General features: G+C 42.5%; 1 long non-coding RNA gene across 1 annotated transcript in view; it reads right to left on the bottom strand.

Annotated features, from left to right (window-relative positions):
* Positions 1 to 4466: 4466 nt before the first annotated feature.
* The window catches only part of LOC309358818, a 52454-nt gene continuing 36339 nt past the window's right edge, over positions 4467 to 20581 (bottom strand). Inside the window, exon 4 of the long non-coding RNA XR_014163637.1 lies at positions 4467 to 4538. This is a non-coding gene — a long non-coding RNA (uncharacterized lncRNA). The remainder of the gene's footprint in view (positions 4539 to 20581) is intronic.

The following is a 20581-nucleotide window of genomic DNA, read 5'->3' as shown; positions in this document are numbered from 1 at the left end:
GTACCACTGATTTCTCTGGTTGGGCCCACCCAGGGTGTTCCAGTGCAATTTCAGGAAGAAAAGCTGGTTAGAGACCAGCCTAGAACTCTGGCTGTTTGCTTGCCTGCCAAAATTAGAAAAATACTGCCCCACTTGTTCTTTTTGAATTTGATCATTGTAGGATGTAGAACTTTCATTGGTTATATTAATAAATATATCCTTTTCACCTTCACTTTGTCTCATGAAGCTTCATTGTAAGTGTGTGTGGGCTTTAAATATGACAAATACCTAAACAAAACAAAACAAAAAGAACACTGAATGACTTACAGCATGGAAATATGGAAAGTGAGCAAGGGAATGAGAAAAAGAGTCTGAAATTGAAATATTTTGACCATCTTTTCATACACATTGCATGAGAAGACTTTCAGTTAATGTCTTTACGCTCCCTGACTTCATCCAGCCTTTTCTGTTTTATAGAAGACATTTAAAACTTCTTTTCTAATCCCTACATATTTTTGCATAAAACAAAAATAAAAATATTTTTGAATTTGGGGGACATCAGCCTCAAAGGAGCTTCCTGTGCAGTCTGGCCATAGATCCATCTAGCTCAGTATTATCCTCCCCTTTCCCCCCTCCTTGTAATTTCTGAATTTGATCATTGTGGTTTGCAGAACTTTCATTGGTTTTATTAATAAATATATACTTTCCACCTTCATGAGGCTTCATTGTGAGTCACGGGGGGGGGGGGGTGTGTGACAAATACCTACAAAAAATAATAACAGAACACTAAATGACATACGGCATGGAAATATGGCAAAATCAGCTTGCAAATGAGAAAATGAGAACCTGAACCTGAAATTCTTTGTCCATCCTTTCATCCAAAATTGCAAGAGAAGACTTTCAGTTAATGTCTGTGCCCATCCTCACATCCAAAAGAGAGATGGGAGTAGGATAAACCCATTGCTTCTCTCCCCCAATAACAACTAGTAGCTGTGCCCCTGCTCTCACCTGAAGGAGAGACGCCAATCATGTTTGCACAATATACAAACATGGATCAGAATAGAGCTGAGATGGCATTCACCAAACATGCCAAAATCTGAAATGATGCATCAATTACTGCAACCCAGAACCAATGCTGATGAAAGCAACAATACACCAAACATGAAAGAGCAACATCACAAACCAATTAGCAGGAACAGAGTGAATTTCCAAAATGAGCTGCTGCCTCCATCTCAAGATAAACCACAAATGCAATTGAAAATCAAACCTTTTTCAAAATAGCACATGAAATACCCTCAGATAATATGAATGCGTAATGATTTTGGCCAGCATACACATAGCAATTATAGTTTTTCAGGCTTGACTCAGTAGATCAAAGCTCCTAAGTGGCTGTAACACCCATCCCTTCCCTATATCAGCATCTATTTCATAATCATTTATTTCTCTTTTATCCTATGTTATTTTGTAAAGGTTGCATGAAAGCTTCCATCCACAATAGGGTCATTTTCCCTAAATGAAAAATACAGAAGTATACATGGTCACAACACTGAGATTGCTGGCAATGAAAGTGACTTAATATTTTGTCCGCATTTTTCATATGCAAGCCTCCTGGAGAAACCCTGGTTGACACGGAAATTGCTCCCCTAAGGTATATCTCCACTGATTCTTTGTGATCAGTTCCAGTCTGGCTGGCAGATAGCGGTCCTGAACTCTCTGCAGAAATTGGGCCTTGCTCCTCAAGGCATCTTAAATTTCGGATTGGATCAAGCAAGTTCTGTGGTCAGACAAATAATTATGGACATAGAGAGACAACAGGACTGCTTGAGGTCCCCTGATTACATAATTGCAGAACACAAGAGATATTGCTGTCCCGGCAGCATATCTCCATTTCCTCATAACCAGTGATGTATTCTTCCTGCAGATGAGCAGAGGTGATTAATTCACATTTTCATGAGCGAGCTGTCTCAATTTTGGAATACCCGTTTCTTTTCCCCCAGCTAGAGCTAAAAATATTTTCTGATTACAAAGTTAAGTAAAGGTAAATGTAACCCTGCCCGTACGGGCCAGTCATGTCCGACTCAAGGGTTGTGCGCCCATCTCACTTAAGAGGCCGGGGGCCAGCGCTGTCTGGAGACACTTACGGGTCACGTGGCCAGCGTGATGAAGCTGCTCTGGCGAGCCAGCACCAGCACAGCACACGGAAACGCCGTTTACCTTCCTGCTAGAAAGCGGTACCTATTTATCTACTTGCACTTGGATGTGACTTCGAACTGCTAGGTGAGCAGGAGCTGGGACCGAAAGACAGGAGCTCACCCCGCCACGGGGATTCAAACCGCCGACCATGCGCTCGACAAGCCCTAGGCGCTGAGGTTTTACCCACAGCGCGACCCGCATCCCTGATTATGAAGTTATTGTTCTTTAAATAGGCCATGGGTTGTTGTCTGCTTTCCAAAGAAGAGAAATGCTTATGGTATATAGTATGGAGTTTATTTCCCCACAGTCTCTGCATTGGTGCTGTCCAATTCCCAGTTCCATTATGCAGCTTTAATTCTACTTTGTGTAGGTTTATGAATGTCCTCATGGAATGGGACATGGAAGAAGAAATCATTTATATATATGAGGAAAACACACATGCTTGTTGTCTGCTGTCATTTGTGTGACAGGTCCAAATTTCTATTTTCATAGAGCCTGCAGTAAACAGGGTGGCAGCTCATGGGATCTGCTGAGAAGGAGAAGGGGTTGAGACATTTGAAGAACTATCCCTTATGGGGATAGGGCTGTTTCCCCCTCCAAACTTCCCACCCAACTCTGAGGTATTTCTTTTCCTCCAAACTCAATTAGCTCTTGGTTGTTGCTTGTGTGTCAAGACCCCGATGCCCCCATGGAAGCTGGAACAAGAGGGAACTCCCCTTGGCTGTGTGGCTGTTTTAAAGGGGATAAGCCATGGCCCCTGGCCGCCGGATTGGCTGGCCGGGGGCCATGACATGGGGCCACGTGGTCTGACCACAATGCCATCACACCCGGAAGTGGAATGCCTTTTTCTTCGCCTTTGTCTTCTCCCCCAAATAAAATATCTGAGGGGGCTGCCACTCGAAAGCTGATGGACGTCGCCATTCAATTAGTGTGCGTGCTGTCACGGCTTAAAATTAGCCACTGTTTCTTTAATACAAAAGGAATTGAGTCAGCATGAGTCAGTGGTCAACAATAAATCAGCAAAGACTGCATGACTCATGCAACCTTTCACCTACAAATGCCTATATATATATAAATGCCTATATATAGATATATGGTTGTGGGTTGGTTGGTTGGTTGGTTGGTTGGTTGGTTGGATGGTAGAGAGTTGGCTGAGTTTGGTGTGTGTAAAAGCTGTCGGTCGTGGTTGGAGAAGATGAATTTGAAAGAATAAAAGCAGCTATACTCTGCAAGAATACTCTTTCTCAAAGACTCTTTTGTGCCAACTAGGGTCTGAGGACTAGGCAAAGGAGTAAAAAGTTTTTTTCTTCCCAACCTTCCACATTTTTCTTTGAAGAGTAAAATGCCCCACTCCCACCCACAAAAAGGGGATTATGTTTCTCAGGGATATGGATCAAAATTGGGTGTTGGCGCAGGAGTGAGAGGCAAGCATTAAAGAAACCCACAGAGAACAGGTGCTTTGCTGAAGCTAAGTTTAATGCATAATGTTCATTCCATAAACCAAGGAAGAATTGCCTTTCAGGCATTGCAGTAAGGTAATTCAGACATTGATCTTGATGACACAGGTAATATATACACATTAAGAGTTGTATTGTGTTTCTATGGCATTCAAGCGCAATACAAGTTGGATGCATTCAAACATTTGTGCCTCAACTGGAGATACATTCCACAGCAAAAGTGAAGAAGAAGAAGAAGAAGAAGAAGAAGAAGAAGAAGAAGAAGAAGAAGAAGAAGAAGAAGAAGAAGAAGAAGAAGGAGGAGGAGGAGGACATAGTTGGGATGAACACATCCTAGAAAGCAGCTGCACATTTGTAAGGCAAGCATAGATGAGCCAAGCATCTGGGAATCCTGCAAACTTGGTGGTTTAACTGGGAACACTTGGCACTTCTGGCACCAAGGCCCATGAGATAATCAGTCGTGAAGCATGCCAAGTTCATCAGTTGCCCGTGAGGGCATCCTGCCATTCTGTGTGCTCCCTTTAATAGCATGAATAACATCCAGAGCAGCTGTATCCCTGGCCTCCTCCCACAGACGATGTGCCACCACAGAGGGTGTATCCTCCCACACGAACTGGCTCACACGTGGTAGCGAGAACTGCTCCTGGGAGGGTCAAAACTAATGGAGGTGGCTGGATGACTAGTTCCGATGGTGGTACCAGATAGAGGCAATCAACACTGGCAGCAGGATTTATAGCGAGGCTACTTGATGACACTCCACCACCACTTGAACCCCCAAAGCCCCCGCTTCCCCCCAAACTCCCAAAGCCCCCAAAGTCACAATTTGATTTCAGCGAGCCCAGACTGCCAACTGGGTAACAGCAGGAGGAATTGTAGCCACAGGTCATTTTGGAGTGATGGGTACTGGATCTGAAATGATGATGAGCAAACATTCATCCAATTTATTCATGATTCACGCATCCAATTTATAACAAAACAACAACCATAACAACAAGCCCTACCAACGCCAATGAAGAAGAAGGAGAGGAAGAAGAGGAGATTATAACACAATCTGCAAGTTCGTTAAAAACATCCCCTATCATTACAAAATCCCAAGCCAGCTATAGTGCAGCAGTCCAGCAATGGAGGCCTCTTGGTGGTGTCACTCACGGGTTTGTCTCCCTTGTGACCTCATGAGATGGTCTTCTTCCAGACAGCTCCCCCCTTTTGGAACGCATTCCACACTGATGTGTGTGTATCTCCTTAGGAGAGATAGACTTTAAGAAAAGATCTAAAAGCATTCTCATTTACCCTTGTCTGTTCCTGAGAACTCTGAAATTATTACATTTTCATGCTTTTCTTTTATGTTTCTAGGAGTTGAAGGTTGTCCAGACCCCTCAAAATCAACTATGAACGGTGTGAGAGCACAGGAAACTCAAAGAAATGTAAGATATAAATTCTATTATATATTTGTGTCCTTCTCTTTCTCGTACACAAACCCTTTCTTTGGATGGGACCATTTTATGTTGTGTTTACATATGTTGTTGATTGTTAAAAATTAATACTCTAAAAATATTAAATAAATATCTGACCATTGATAGCCCAATGCCTTCAGTGGTCGCATATTCCAGGGTACTGTTCATCTTCATGTTTGGTTGGAATCTCATCATACTTAAAAAATACAGTTTCTTGTAATATTAACTTTTTGCTTCAACTCTCATCATCCCTTGACCAAACTGACTGAGCTTGATCCTATTTGGAATGCAACAACTTTATGGCAGCCACAGGTTTCACATACTTTCTCCAGCAACAGAAAGCAGATATGTTCTGTCATCCATGCCACAGCCCTTAAGATATTTGGCAATGGAAGGTATATGGCCCCATAATCACCTCTTCCTTCCTCACCCCCTTTACCTTTTATGCTCTTCTTTTTCAGTTGCAAAGCTAAACTTTCTGATTTTTTGCAACATGTTCTAGGAGCCCTGCCAAATAAACTTTGGAGAAAGAAATGCCTGGCATCTCCAAGTAAGGCAGAAAAGGGGCACTGCTGAAAATTGGGGGAGCCCACTGCACCAGTCCGTGTGGACCAGGAATAGGCTGAGGTATCTGTGAGCCTCCAGGTGTTGCTGGACTCCAACACCTATCAGCCCAGCTGGCACAGCCAATTGCCAGGAATGATGGGAGTTGTAGTCCAGCAACTCTGGGAGGACCATCAATATTCCCCGTCCCTTCTGTACTGAACTAGATGGAGGATTGCTCTGACTCCATACGAAAGGAGTCTTCCTACATAGCCAAAGTGCCCGTAGGAAATGAGAAAGAAGATGAGCAAGGAGAGGCAGGTCTGGTTCTAAGAAGGAGACAGAGAGAGTGAAGATTGGAAAGGAAGAGGCAGCAAAAGCATGGAGTTCTCTCACTCACCAAGGTCTCAGGAGAAGTACTCAGGTGAAGGTGAGGGGAGCTGTTGTTAGAATCGTGGGCAGCAAGTCCTTTTATACGATTCTAATACCGCAAGCCCCTCCCTTGTAGACAAAAACTGCCTTCAGGTGTCCTACCTTCCCTGACTAATTGTTGGAAGTGGACTTCATCCTGAGCCATCCTGTCGTCGTCGTCTTCTTCTTCTTCTTCTTCTTCTTCTTCTTCTTCTTCTTCTTCTTCTTCTTCTTCTTCTTCTTCTTTCTCCAGTTGAGGGGCAAATGTTTGAATGCACCCAACTTGTATTGCGTTCGAATGCCATAGAAACATAATACAAATCTGAATGTGTATGTATTATCAGTGTCATCAAGAGCAATGTTTGAATTTTGTTGTTGTTTAGTTGTTTAGTCGTGTCCGACTCTTCGTGACCCCATGGACCAGAGCATGGCAGGCTCTCCTGTCTTCCACTGCCTCCCACAGTTTGGTCAAAAATGTTTGAATTACCTTACTGCAATGCCTGGAAGGCAATTCTTCCTTGGTTTCTGGAATGAAAACGTTCTCTGTCTTCCTCTAAATTTAGCTTCAGCAAAGCACCTGTTCTCTGTGGGCTTCTTTAATTCTTGTCCCTCACTCCAGAACCAACACCCAACTTAAATCTGTATCCCTGAGAAACATAACTCTTCTTTGTTGTGGGGTATTTTATTCTTCGGGGACGCCGGTGGCACTGTGGGTTAAACTACAGAGCCTAGGACTTGCTGATTAGAAGGTTGGCGGTTCGAATCCCCGCAATGGGGTGAGCTCCCGTTGCTCAGTCCTTGCTCCTGCCAACCTAGCAGTTTGAAAGCACGTTAAAATGCAAGTAGATAAATAGGTACCGCTCCGGCGGGAAGGTAAACGGAGTTTCCGTGCACTGCTCTGGTTCACCAGAAGCGGCTTAGTCATGCTGGCCACATGACCCGGAAGCTCTACGCCGGCTCACTCAGCCAATAAAGCAAGATGAGCTTGCAACCCCAGAGTCGGTCACGACTGGACCTAGTGGTCAGGGGTCCCTTTGTTGTTGTTGTTGTTTAGTTGTTTAGTCGTGTCCGACTCTTCGTGACCCCATGGACCAGAGCACGCCAGGCACTCCTGCCTTCCACTGCCTCCCACAGTTTGGTCAAACTCATGCTGGTAGCTTCAATAACACTATCCAGCCATCTCGTCCTCTGTCATCCCCTTCTCCTTTCCCAACATCAGGGTCTTTTCCAGGGAGTCTTCTCTTCTCATGAGGTGGCCAAAGTATTAGAGCCTCAGCTTCACGATCTGTCCTTCCAGTGAGCACTCAGGACTGATCTCTTTAAGAATGGATAGGTTTGATCTACTTGCAGTCCATGGGACTCACAAGGGTCTCCTCCAGCACCATAATTCAAAAGCATCAATTCTTCGGCGATCAGCCTTCTTTATGGTCCAGCTTTCACTTTCATAAATCACTACTGGGAAAACCATAGCTTTTACTATACGGACATTTGTTGTCAAGGTGATGTCTCTACTTTTTAAGATGCTGTCTAGGTTTGTCATTGCTTTTCTCCCAAGAAGCAGGAGTCTTTTACTTTCGTGGCTGCTGTCACCATCTGCTGTGATCATGGAGCCCAAGAAAGTAAAATCTCTCACTGCCTCCATTTCTTCCCCTTCTATTTGCCAGGAGGTGATGGGCCCAGTGGCCATGATCTTCATTATTTTGATGTTGAGCTTCAGACCATATTTTGCGCTCTCCTCTTTCACCCTCAATAAAAGGTTCTTTAATTCTTTAATTCCTCCTCACTTTCTTCCATCAAGTTTGTGTCATCTGCATATCTGAGGTTGTTGATATTTCTTCCGGCAATCTTAATTCCGGCTAGGGATTCATCCAGCCCAGCCTTTTGCATGATGAATTCTGCATATAAGTTGAATAAGCAGGGAGACAATATACAGCCTTGTCGTACTCCTTTCCCAATTTTGAACCTACCAGTTGTTCCATATTCAGTTCTAATTGTAGCTTCTTGTCCCACATAGAGATTTCTCAGGAGACAGATGAGGTGATCAGTCACCCCCATTTCTTTAAGAACTTGCCATAGTTTGCTGTGGTCAACACAGTCAAAGGCTTTTGCATAGTCAATGAAGCAGAAGTAGATGTCTTTATGGAACTCTCTAGCTTTATCCATAATCTAGTGTATGTTTGCAATTTGGTCTCTGGTTCCCCTGCCTCTTCTAAATCCAGCTTGCACTTCTGGGAGTTCTCAGTCCACATACTGCTTGAGACTTTCTTGTAGAATTTTAAGCATAACCTTGCTAGCGTGTGAAATGAGTGAAATTGTGCGGTAGTTGGCACATTCCTTGGCACTGCCCTTCTTTGGGATTGGGATGTAGACTGATCTTCTCCAATCCTCTGGCCACTGCTGAGTTTTCCAAACTTGCTGGCATATTGAGTGTAGCACCTTAACAGCATCATCTTTTAAAATTTTAAATAGTTCAGCTGGAATACCATCACTTCCATTGGCCTTGTTATTTGCAGTGCTTTCTAAGGCCCATTTGACTTCACTCTCCAGGATGTCTGGCTCAAGGTCAGCAACCCCACTACCTGGGGTGTACGAGCCATCCATATCTTTCTGGTATAATATAAAGGGGTCCCTTTACCTTTACCTATTTTACTCTTCAAAGATAAATTTCACCATAAAATGTCCCACATTTTAGGCTAATTGAGGCTGGGAAGGGGAAAAACAATTCCTGTTAGCTAGGGATGATGTGATTTGTAGTCCCGAACATTTGGAGGGCCACGTTTCGGGATGCCTGAGGTAAGCTATGCCCCACATAATTGACCACATTGCATGGCGCTGCTGGATCTTGGAAGAGGAAGGATGGCTTAGTCAATGCAAACCTCCCAAACTGCAGGGCTGATTGGAGAGCATGGGAGACTATTGGCTCATCCAGGCTCCATAACACCAGCCTCCTCTAAACTCCACTTAGGAGCTTTGAGGTACTGAGTCAGTCCTGAAGAATCAAAATTGCTATGTGTTCTCTTGGCAAGAATGGCTAGACATTCCTATAAGTGTTCACCCACCCTTCTCTGTGGGGATTCCATGTGCTATATTCAAAGAGGTTCTCTTTCATTTGCCATTGTGGTTAGGCTTGCGATGGAGGCAGCAGTTCATTTTGGAAGTTCACACTGTTCCTGCTAATTGGTTTGTGCTGCCGTTCCTTTAATAGTTAGTGTTTGTATGACAATAAAATTTCTACCTTATTTTATGAGATTCGGTGTTCTTTTTAATTAGCGCTAAGTATTGTTGCTTTCATCCTTATTGGTTCTGAACCTCAGTCATTGATGAATCATTTCAAAGGTTGAAGTGTCTGGTATGTGCCAGCTCAGCGCTATGCTGCTCCATGTTTCTACAGTGTGTATACATGGTTGGTGCCTCTTGTTCGAGCGAGAGCAGGGGTACCATGCTGCAACCCCACTTCCACTCATTTCTTGAGATTTGTGTAAAACCCCATCTTCCCACGCTGGGATGGGTTTATCTGTTTTAAAAAGCCTTTTTAAACTTCCCTTATAATCCCTACATATGTTTGCTTTAAACAAAGCCCTCCAAATTGAATTCAGTGGACAGCCGCCTCAAAGGGAGCTTCCTTAAGCAAAGTCCGCCATTGGTGCATCTAGCTCAATATTGCCTACACTTTCACCCTGCAACTTCCCCTAAAAGGCATTATGAGCAGCATTGCCCTTGCAAAGAAGCAGACCACGGTTCTGAATCCTCCACTTTACAGCTTGAGAGTGGATGATTCAATCCTGCTTGAGGGTCTACTTCCAAAGGGCATTCCACAGCTGGGACATAGGTGGAATAGAAACCTATGCTACTGTCCCAGATTAGTTCTGGAAGAGCATCAATGCGTGGCAGGGGTTGTAATCATAGGGGGACATATCAGCACTTGTGCTGAGGCTACCCAACAGTTATTATTTTGTTGTTGTTGTTTAGTCATTTAGTCGCATCCGACTCTTCATGACCCCATGGAGCAGAGCACGCCAGGCACTCCTGTCTTCCACTGCCTACCGCAGTTTGGTCAGACTCATGCTGGTAGCTTCGAAAATACTATCCAACCATCTCGTTCTCTGTCGTCCCCTCCTCCTTGACTAAGCCATCCTTCTTCCTCCAAGAGGAAGTGGTGCAAACACCATTCAGGAGGTGCTAAAGAAGTACAAACAGTACAGAAAACTGCAATGGACAACTGCTCATCTTGGCAGCCACCAGGCACTCTGCTGTGGCCAACATTGGCTTATTGCCTCCCTCCCATTAAGCCTCCAAAACACTAATCAACTGGGGTAGAAACCACACCACACAGCAATCAAATGAGGTGGCATGATGACAAATGAAAGGAATCTTCTTGAGATGTATTTGATAGGAATCCTCTGGGGCTTAGGGTCACAAACAGCAAATATCCAGGAAGTGCAGCCAGATTGCATATAATAATTACCTCTTTGGGGCTAATCAAACGAACAAAACTGTATAAAAGGGCTCCACATAGAAGTTTTTACTCCAATAGCAGGTTGAGGCTTCCCTTGTCTCCAGCTTCCGTGTTTTCTCTTGGTGTTGGTATGTCTGCTTTTAAACTAAACTTTGTGGGAGAGGACCTCTCTTTTTGGAATTTATTATTGTGCTTTTGACTTCAGAGGTTAATAGTTTGGGTTGGGAATCGGGAATAGTACATAATATATTATTGTTGGGCTGCCTAGAATTGTTACCACCTTGAGTTTCTGTGAATAATTAGGTGAGATAGAAGTCTTTGTTTTTCTGGAAACAAGGACTTGTGTGAGCCACAGATTTTGTCCAAAACTCATCATTGTCTTTGCAAAGGTGAAGCCATGGGTTTCACTGAATATTTGATTACAGAGGCCCCAACTCCCCAAACAGCTGTAATTGAAAACTGTGTTTGTAATATCTTAATGTCCTGTTTTACTGTCTCTTTTCAAGGGAAATTTGTTAATTCTTTTTCTTTCTTTTTATGTTTTTTTCCAATCTTTCCTTGCCTGTGTTATTTATGTGGATGTCAAGGGCCATCTGTCATGGATGCTTGAGTTGAGATTTCTGCATTGCAGGGCGTTGGACTAGATGTCCCTCTCCTTTCAGATTTTGAACTGTCTTTCCACAATGTCATCTATAACCATAATCAAATTATTCAATTCTATGATTCTAAGTGTTTCTCTCCATTTTTTTCAGATTAACAGCTGCCGTTCAAGATGCCGTCTATGAACATCAGTGTATCCATCCAGCCTCGTCCCATTCCTGTTCCTGTTCCTTTTCCTGTTCCTGGTCGAAGTACTACAACGTCTAAAATATATAGAGGCAGTTTCGGTAGAATAGCCAACATCAACTTTATGTGAATAAATGCAGGGCTCACTGCATCTCGCCTGAAATACAACTAGCTCTCTTCCCCTCTGGTGACAGCTCCTTTACTGAGAGAAGGATTAACTTATTCCTCTTTTGAATCTGAACATGATCCCCAGAGGAAAGGGGGGAAATGGTCTCTGAATTGCATGTGTAGGATGAATGGCTGGTGATTGTATGGGCTCAGGTGTCAGAAATGCTGGGTCTTCCCTTCTAGACAAGTCCAAATGGACTGGATCAAGGATCTCTTAGAGTCTCCTTCAGCACCATAATTCAGAGGCATCAATACTTTGGCGATCGGCCTTCTTTATGGCCCAGCTCCCACTTCCATAATATATCTCGGGAGTACTTTCAGAAATTTTTGATATTATAGATCAGGGGTAGGCAACCTAAGGCCCATGGGCCGGATGTGGCCCAATCCCCTTCTCAGTCCGGCCCGCAGATGGTCTGGGAATCAGCATGTTTTTACATGAGTAGAATGTGTCCTTTTATATAAATGGATCCCTGGGTTATTTGTGGGGCCTGCCTGCTGAGTAGTATGTGTGCTTTTATTTAAAATGCATCTCTGGGTTATTTGCGGGGCATAGGAATTCGTTCACCCCCCCCCCCAATATATATATATATATATATATATATATATATATATATATATATATATATATATATATATATATATTGCTTTCGTAGATTTTCACGGGTACAGGAATGCAGGTTTTGGTGTCCTCGGGTGTCTTCCCGTGTAAAAGTTGGGGTGTCTAGGCGACGTTTCGACGAGGTCTCACTCGTCATCTTCAGGCTGGTGCTTTCGGCTTCTTGTTACTGGAACAGAGCAGGATCTCAGTGTTTGAGTTCCTATAAATACTGTTGAGGGGGTGTGGTGTATAGCCTCCAATGTTCTGGGCAGAGAGGAAGTTCCCAGGCTAGTGTGCCTTTTCTTCTTTTGTTCCTTAATTACTTGAGGGATATCTTGAGTGATTTCTTGAGTGATATCCTGAGTACCACTTAGGTGGGTCATTAGGTGTGGATTAGTTGCTAAAGTCTTTGTGTCTTGACCTCTTGAACTTTGTGAAGAGTTTTTCTGAGAAGATGGCTGTACTGCACTTAGTTGTGCTCTGGCTTGGCTTCGTGTATAGGGGCGAGCTGTGGTTTTGTGGCCTGTGTCAGCCAGATCTGTGTAGGGATTGCAGGGGGGTGCAGCATCCGGAGGTGCCACCATGGTTTGGCTACTGGATGGTGTCTGTAATTTATCTGTGGAGAGGGTCTGGGTTTGGGTCTGGTGTGGTTGATTGGTGATAGCGTTCTGTGTGCCTCTGGATCTGGTGTCAGTTTTTGTGGGGAGGGCTAATTTCCAGATGTCTGGCAAGCGGGATGTGTCGTCACGCTTGTTCATGTTGTGAGGGTGTTTCTCTATCTCGATGGCTTCCATGATTATTCTCTTGTGGTGATGTTCCATGTTAAAGAGCAATTTGGAATCTGCAAAATTAATTTCGTGTCCTGTTTCTTTCATGTGTTGGAAAAGAGAGGAAGTTTTTTCTTCTTTTTTTGACGGCATTCTTGTGTTCTGCGATACGTGCATTTATTCGTCTGTTTGTTTGTCCAATGTACGTGGCTGGGCAGACTTTGCAGGGTATTTCATAGACCCCTTGGTTTTCCAACTGGATTTTATCCTTGGGGTTTCTGAGGATATTGGCTATTTTTTGGTTGGTGCAAAAGGCTGTTTTGATATTGTGTTTATGGAGGATTTTGCTAATTTTATCTGTAGTGCCCTTGATATAAGGAAGGAGGGCCATGCCATTGTTTTCTTCTGTGTCTTGGTTTTTGGGGGGTGTTTCTTTTTGGATTAGCTTCGTAACCCTGTTTTGCTGGTATCCATTGGCAATTAACACATTTGAGAGATTCTGTAACTCAGTTGTCAAGTGGTCTTTGTCAGCCAGGCGTTTGGTTCTGGAGATGAGAGTCTTGGCTACGGAGTTTATTTGTGCAGGGTGGTGGTGTGATTGTGCATGTAAGTAGCGGTTGGTGTGTGTTTTTTTTCCGGTAGATAGTGTGTCCTAGGGAGCCATCAGGTTTTTTGTAGATTAGGACGTCAAGGAAGGGAAGTTGGTTGTTGGCTTCTATTTCCATAGTGAATTGTATTTTGGGGTGTAGGCTGTTGAGATGTGTGAGGAAGCTGTCCAGTTTTGCCAATGGATACCAGCAAAACAGGGTTACGAAGCTAATCCAAAAAGAAACACCCCCCAAAAACCAAGACACAGAAGAAAACAATGGCATGGCCCTCCTTCCTTATATCAAGGGCACTACAGATAAAATTAGCAAAATCCTCCATAAACACAATATCAAAACAGCCTTTTGCACCAACCAAAAAATAGCCAATATCCTCAGAAACCCCAAGGATAAAATCCAGTTGGAAAACCAAGGGGTCTATGAAATACCCTGCAAAGTCTGCCCAGCCACGTACATTGGACAAACAAACAGACGAATAAATGCACGTATCGCAGAACACAAGAATGCCGTCAAAAAAGAAGAAAAAACTTCCTCTCTTTTCCAACACATGAAAGAAACAGGACACGAAATTAATTTTGCAGATTCCAAATTGCTCTTTAACATGGAACATCACCACAAGAGAATAATCATGGAAGCCATCGAGATAGAGAAACACCCTCACAACATGAACAAGCGTGACGACACATCCCGCTTGCCAGACATCTGGAAATTAGCCCTCCCCACAAAAACTGACACCAGATCCAGAGGCACACAGAACGCTATCACCAATCAACCACACCAGACCCAAACCCAGACCCTCTCCACAGATAAATTACAGACACCATCCAGTAGCCAAACCATGGTGGCACCTCCGGATGCTGCACCCCCCTGCAATCCCTACACAGATCTGGCTGACACAGGCCACAAAACCACAGCTCGCCCCTATACACGAAGCCAAGCCAGAGCACAACTAAGTGCAGTACAGCCATCTTCTCAGAAAAACTCTTCACAAAGTTCAAGAGGTCAAGACACAAAGACTTTAGCAACTAATCCACACCTAATGACCCACCTAAGTGGTACTCAGGATATCACTCAAGAAATCACTCAAGATATCCCTCAAGTAATTAAGGAACAAAAGAAGAAAAGGCACACTAGCCTGGGAACTTCCTCTCTGCCCAGAACATTGGAGGCTATACACCACACCCCCTCAACAGTATTTATAGGAACTCAAACACTGAGATCCTGCTCTGTTCCAGTAACAAGAAGCCGAAAGCACCAGCCTGAAGATGACGAGTGAGACCTCGTCGAAACGTCGCCTAGACACCCCAACTTTTACACGGGAAGACACCCGAGGACACCAAAACCTGCATATATATATATATATATATATGCTTTCGTAGATTTTCACGGGTACAGGAATGCAGGTTTTGGTGTCCTCGGGTGTCTTCCCGTGTAAAAGTTGGGGTGTCTAGGCGACGTATATATATATACACACACACACACACATACACACACACTCTGGCCAACAACATGGCCTGTAGGATGGTGAACCGTCCATGGCTGGAAAAGATTGCTGACCCCTCTTATAGCTTACAGATTTTTCAAAGGGTCCATAGGTTCATTAGGAGAAGTGAACTCCTGATAATTTTGCTTGTTTCTGAGAGACTTTCTATTGCCCAAACATGGTGGAATCTACAAGGTTTGGGAGGAGACTCATAGTATAAGGATGTGTGGAGGTTTGCTATAGCTTTGAAAATAACCCACAATGCCATGGTGCTGACAGGAAAGGAAGGAAAGGATGTCTCTTATCTCATGTAGTGTCTGGTTATTTACCAGATGGAGGGAGACACCATTCCTGATATGGATGACTCCCCTTATGGGAGTCAGGCAGGGTCTTCAACTTGCAATGTCCTCTCCAGAGGGGAGGAATCACCCCATATCTCCACAACAACCCTGCCTGCTGCAAAGCACCTGCAGCTGGCACCTTTAGATGGAGGATGAATGACACCTTATTCAGAGATAAAGAATTCTGCAAAAAGGCCCAAAAAACATTAAGAGACTATTTTGAGATTAATATGAGGACTAATGTGGAAAAAAGAGTAATCTGGGACGCAAGCAAAGCGGTCATGAGAGGTTTCTTGATACAACAAAATGCAATTAAAAAGAGAAGCCAAAATGCGAAAAAAGGTAAGATTTTGGAAAAAATAAAGGAAGGAGAAAAGAAATTAAGATCCAAACCAAAGTCTCAGGAGATCTTGAGAGAAATTAAACTATATCAAACCCAATACATGGAACTGATGAATCAAGAAATAGAATGGAAAATTAAACAAATGAGACAGAAAATTTTTGAATCTGCAGACAAATGTGGTAAATTTTTGGCTTGGCAACTGAAGAAGAGACAAAAATTAAATACAGTGACAAGTTTAGAAGTGGATGGAAAGAACATTATAAATCCATCTGAGATTAAAAGTTGCTTCCAGAGATACTTTAAACAATTATATGCACAAGGGCCACAAAAAGATATGGACATAGAACAATTCTTGGAGAAAAATGGGATGAAGGAAATTTCGAGAGACGGGAAAGCACTTTTGAATCAGAAAATAACTGAACAAGAAATAGAAGGTGCCATTCAAAATATGCAACTGGGCAAATCTCCGGGGCCTGATGGACTGACTTCCAAATACTATAAAATTTTAAAAGAATGGTTAATACAACCTTTGAAAGAAGTCTGCAATGAAATCCTTGCGGGGAAAGAAGCACCTGAAACGTGGAAAGAGGCTTATATCACGCTTATACCGAAGACAGAGACTGAAAAGACTCAGCTTAAGAACTACCGCCCAATCTCGTTACTAAATGTGGATTACAAAATTTTTGCTGACATTTTGGCTAAGAGACTGAAAAAAGTTTTGATGGAGGAGATTCATAGGGATCAAGCGGGCTTTCTCCCGAGAAGACATTTGTCAGACAACGTAAGGAATATAATAGACATTTTGGAAATGTTAGAAGTGAATTTAAACACAAAAGCTGTTCTGATTTTTGTGGATGCGGAGAAAGCTTTTGACAACATATCCTGGACCTTTATGAAGAAGAATCTCCATGGGATGGGGGTAGGCCAATGGTTTGAAAATGGTATAGGCGCAATATATTCTGAACAAAAAGCGAAGTTAATTGTAAATAATGTGGTTACAGAAGAACTTAAGATAGAAAAAGGGACACGTCAGGGGTGCCTAATTTCCCCACTACTATTTATTTCGGTCCTGGAGGTCTTGCTGAATATGATAAGGAAAGACCAGCTGGTCAAAGGGGTTCAGGTCGGAGTGAAACAATATAAGTTGAGAGCATTTGCAGATGATGTGGTACTCACATTACAAGAGCCAGGAGCTAGTACTAGAAGGGTTCTGGAACTAATTCAAGAGTTTGGTCAAGTGGCAGGATTTAAATTAAATAAATTAAAGACTAAGGTATTAGAGAAAAATCTAACAGCAATGGAGAAGGAGAAGTTCCAGAATGAAACTGGTTTAACTGTGGTTAAGAGTGTAAAATATTTGGGGATCAATATGACAGATAAAAACATGAATTTATTTAAAGATAACTATGAGAAATGTTGGAACCAAGTGAAAAAAGATTTGGAAATTTGGTCAAACTTGAAGCTTTCCTTGTCAGGTAGAATTGCAGCTATTAAGATGAATGTATTGCCTAGAATGTTATTTTTATTCCAAACACTGCAAATTATTGATAAGATGGAGTGTTTCAAGGGATAGCAGCGTGATATTTCTAAATTTATTTGGCAGGGCAAAAAACCCAGAATAAAATTTAAGATTCTAACGGATGCAAAGGAAAGAGGGGGATTTGCCCTGCCAGACTTGAAACTTTACTATGAATCAGCAGCTTTCTGCTGGTTGAAGGAATGGCTGCGTCTTGAGAACACAGATATTTTGGATTTGGAAGGTTTTAATAATGTTTTTGGGTGGCATGCATATCTATGGTACGACAAGGTTAAGGCTCATAAAGGTTTTAAAAGTCATATTGTCAGAAAAGCACTGTACAATGTTTGGATTAGATATAAAGATCTACTGGAAAATAAAACCCCAAGGTGGCTTTCGCCTATGGAGGCCAAAGCAGTAAAAAAGCTTAATATGGAATGTACATGGCCGAAATATTGGGAAATTTTGGAACAGGAGGGTGATAAATTGAAACTGCTGAGTTTTGAGAAATTAAAAGGTAAGGTCAGAGATTGGCTTCACTATTATCAATTGTTGGAAGTCTATAAGATGGATAGGAAAATTGGCTTCCAGGTGGAAAAATCAAAGCTAGAGACTGAACTGTTAGAACCCAATACTAAGAACTTGTCAAGAATGTATAATTTGCTGTTGAAATGGAATACACAAGATGAAACTGTTAAATCTGCAATGATTAAGTGGGCACAGGATATTGGTCACAACATTTTGTTTGTTGACTGGGAAACATTATGGACCACCAGGATGAAATTTACGGCATGCAATGCCTTAAGAGAAAATATTATGAAAATGATTTACAGGTGGTACATGACCCCAGCAAAAATCTATCATTTGCCCGATAATAAATGTTGGAAATGCAAAGAAACTGAAGGAACATTCTTTCACCTTTGGTGGACGTGCCCAAGGATTAAGGCTTTCTGGGAAATGATATATAATGGAATGTAAAAGGTATTTAAATATACCTTCTTGAAGAAACCAGAGGCCTTTCTCCTGGGCATGGTCAGCCATGTGGTGTTAAAGAAGGACAGAACTTTGTTTATGTATGCCACAGCAGCAGCAAGGATTCTTATTGCAAAGTATTGGAAGACACCAGAGCTACCCACCTTGGAAGAATGGCAGATGAAAATAATAGACTACATGGGACTGGCAGGGATGACGGGCAGAATCAGAGACCAGGAGAAAGAGACAGTGGAAGAAGATTGGAAGAAATTTAAAGATTATCTTGACAAGTATTATAAAATTAATGAAGGCTAGAAAGACATGGGTTGGAAAATAATACAGTGTTCAGAGATGTTAATTAAGAAAAGGAATGGAATTGTCAAAAAACTTTGGGAAATAAGGGAATGGATTTACTGACTGGATAATGAAAATAGAATACAGAATGGGGAGGTATGAGGGAGTCGGGGAAAGTAGGCTGAGAAAATAAGGTCTGAAACTATACTTGTTGTTTTTGTTTATGTTTGTTTTTACTGTTGTTGTTTTGTTTTTCTATGTTGTTAATGGAAACTTCAATAAATATCATTTAAAAACAACAACAACAACAACCCTGCCTGCTGCAAAGGTGGTTGTGTCTTCATGTCTCCCTCTGGGTGTACAGAGAAACCCTTGCTTGAGTGCTTGTGTTGTGGGGTTTCCCCCTTTGTCTAGTCCTCTCCTTCATCCTACTTGCTAGATCATTCTGATGATCTTTGTTTTACTGTGTTTTCCAGTTGCCCCCCCCCCAGCTTCTTCATTCTCTTCATGCTTCTCCCCTCCCTCCTGTTGTCTGGGGAAGGAAGAGTCTAGGGGGGAGCTGGATTCTGACCTGATAGCCAGGCAGGCACAGGAGAAGTCCACAGAAGCGACTGGGTCAGGAGCTTGCGTTTCCCTCCCATTTCTAAAAAAGGTGGGAACGCCATTCTGTTGCAAGAACTCAGCATTAATATATTATTTATTGTTACGGTCAAAGACCAGTTCAAGAAGCACAACTGAGACTGCTTTCACAAGAGTGAAATAGACATTTTAAAACAATATACAATAACAGCTTATAGAGCCGAACTTCTGGCAAGAGTAAAGGTCCTTCTTGCATTTCTGGATATGAGGAAATGGAGATATGCTGCCGGGACAGCAACGTATCTCTGGTTTGCTGCAATTATGTAAACAGGGGACCTCAAGGAGTCCTGTTGTCTCTCTATGTCCATAATTATTTGCCTGACCACAGATCTTGCTTGATCCATTCCCAAATTTCAGATGGCTTGAGGAGCAAGACCCAATTTCTGCAGAGAGTTCAGGACGGCTATCTGCCAGCCAGACTGGAACCGATCACAAAGAATCAATGGAGCTATACCTTGGGGGAGCAATTTCAGTGTCAACCAGGGTTTCTCCAGGAGGCTTGCCTATGAAACATGCTGACAAAATATTAAATCAGTTTCATTGCCAGCAATCTCAATGTTGTGACCATGTATACTTCGGTATTTTTTATTTGCAGAAAATGACCCTATTGTGGATGGAAGCTTTCATGCAACCTTTACAAATAACATAGGATAAAAGAGAAATAAATGATTATGAAATAGATGCTGATATAGGTAAGGGATGGGTGTTACAGCCACTTAGGAGCTTTGAGGTACTGAGTCAGTCCTGAAAAACTATAATTTCTATGTGTATGCTGGCCAAAATCATTACACATTCATATTATCTGAGGGTATTTCATGTGCTATTTTGAAAAAGGTTTGATTTTCAATTGCATTTGTGGTTCATCTTGAGATGGAGGCAGCAGCTCATTTTGGAAATTCACTCTGTTCCTGCTAATTGGTTTGTGATGTTGCTCTTTCATGCTTGGTGTATTGTTGCTTTCATCAGCATTGGTTCTGGGTTGCAGTAATTGATGCATCATTTCAGATTTTGGCATGTTTGGTGAATGCCATCTCAGCTCTATTCTGATCCATGTTTGTATATTGTGCAACCATGATTGGCGTCTCTCCTTCAGGTGAGAGCAGGGGCACAGCTACTAGTTGTTATTGGGGGAAAGAAGCAATGGGTTTATCCTACTCCCATTTCTCTCTTTTGGATGTGAGGATGGGCACAGAGATGGACTGAAAGTCTTCTCTTGCAATTTGTATGAAAGGATGGACAAAGAATTTCAATTTCAGGTTCTCATTTCCTCATTCGAAGCTCATTTTGCCATATTTCCATGCCGTAAGTCATTCAGTGTTCTGTTATTCTTTGTAGACATTTGTCACACACACAAACCCGCCACTCACAATGAAGCGTCATGAAGGTAGAAAGGATATATTTATTAATAAAACCAATGAAAGTTCTACTGGCCTCCCAGCAGATGTCAAGGCAAAAAACCTCACTATTTTACTTTTAAAAGACAACTGAAGGCTGCCCTGTTTAGGAAACCTTTTAATGTCTGATGCTGTATTATTTTTAATATTCGGTTGGAAGCCACCCAGAGTGAATTCAATTT

Source organism: Podarcis melisellensis, assembly GCF_964234715.1.
Source record: "Podarcis melisellensis genome assembly, chromosome: 16".
NCBI lineage: Eukaryota > Metazoa > Chordata > Lepidosauria > Squamata > Lacertidae > Podarcis > Podarcis melisellensis.
The sequence above is the reverse complement of the archived record's forward strand: the minus strand, read 5'-3'. Positions and strand labels throughout refer to the sequence as shown.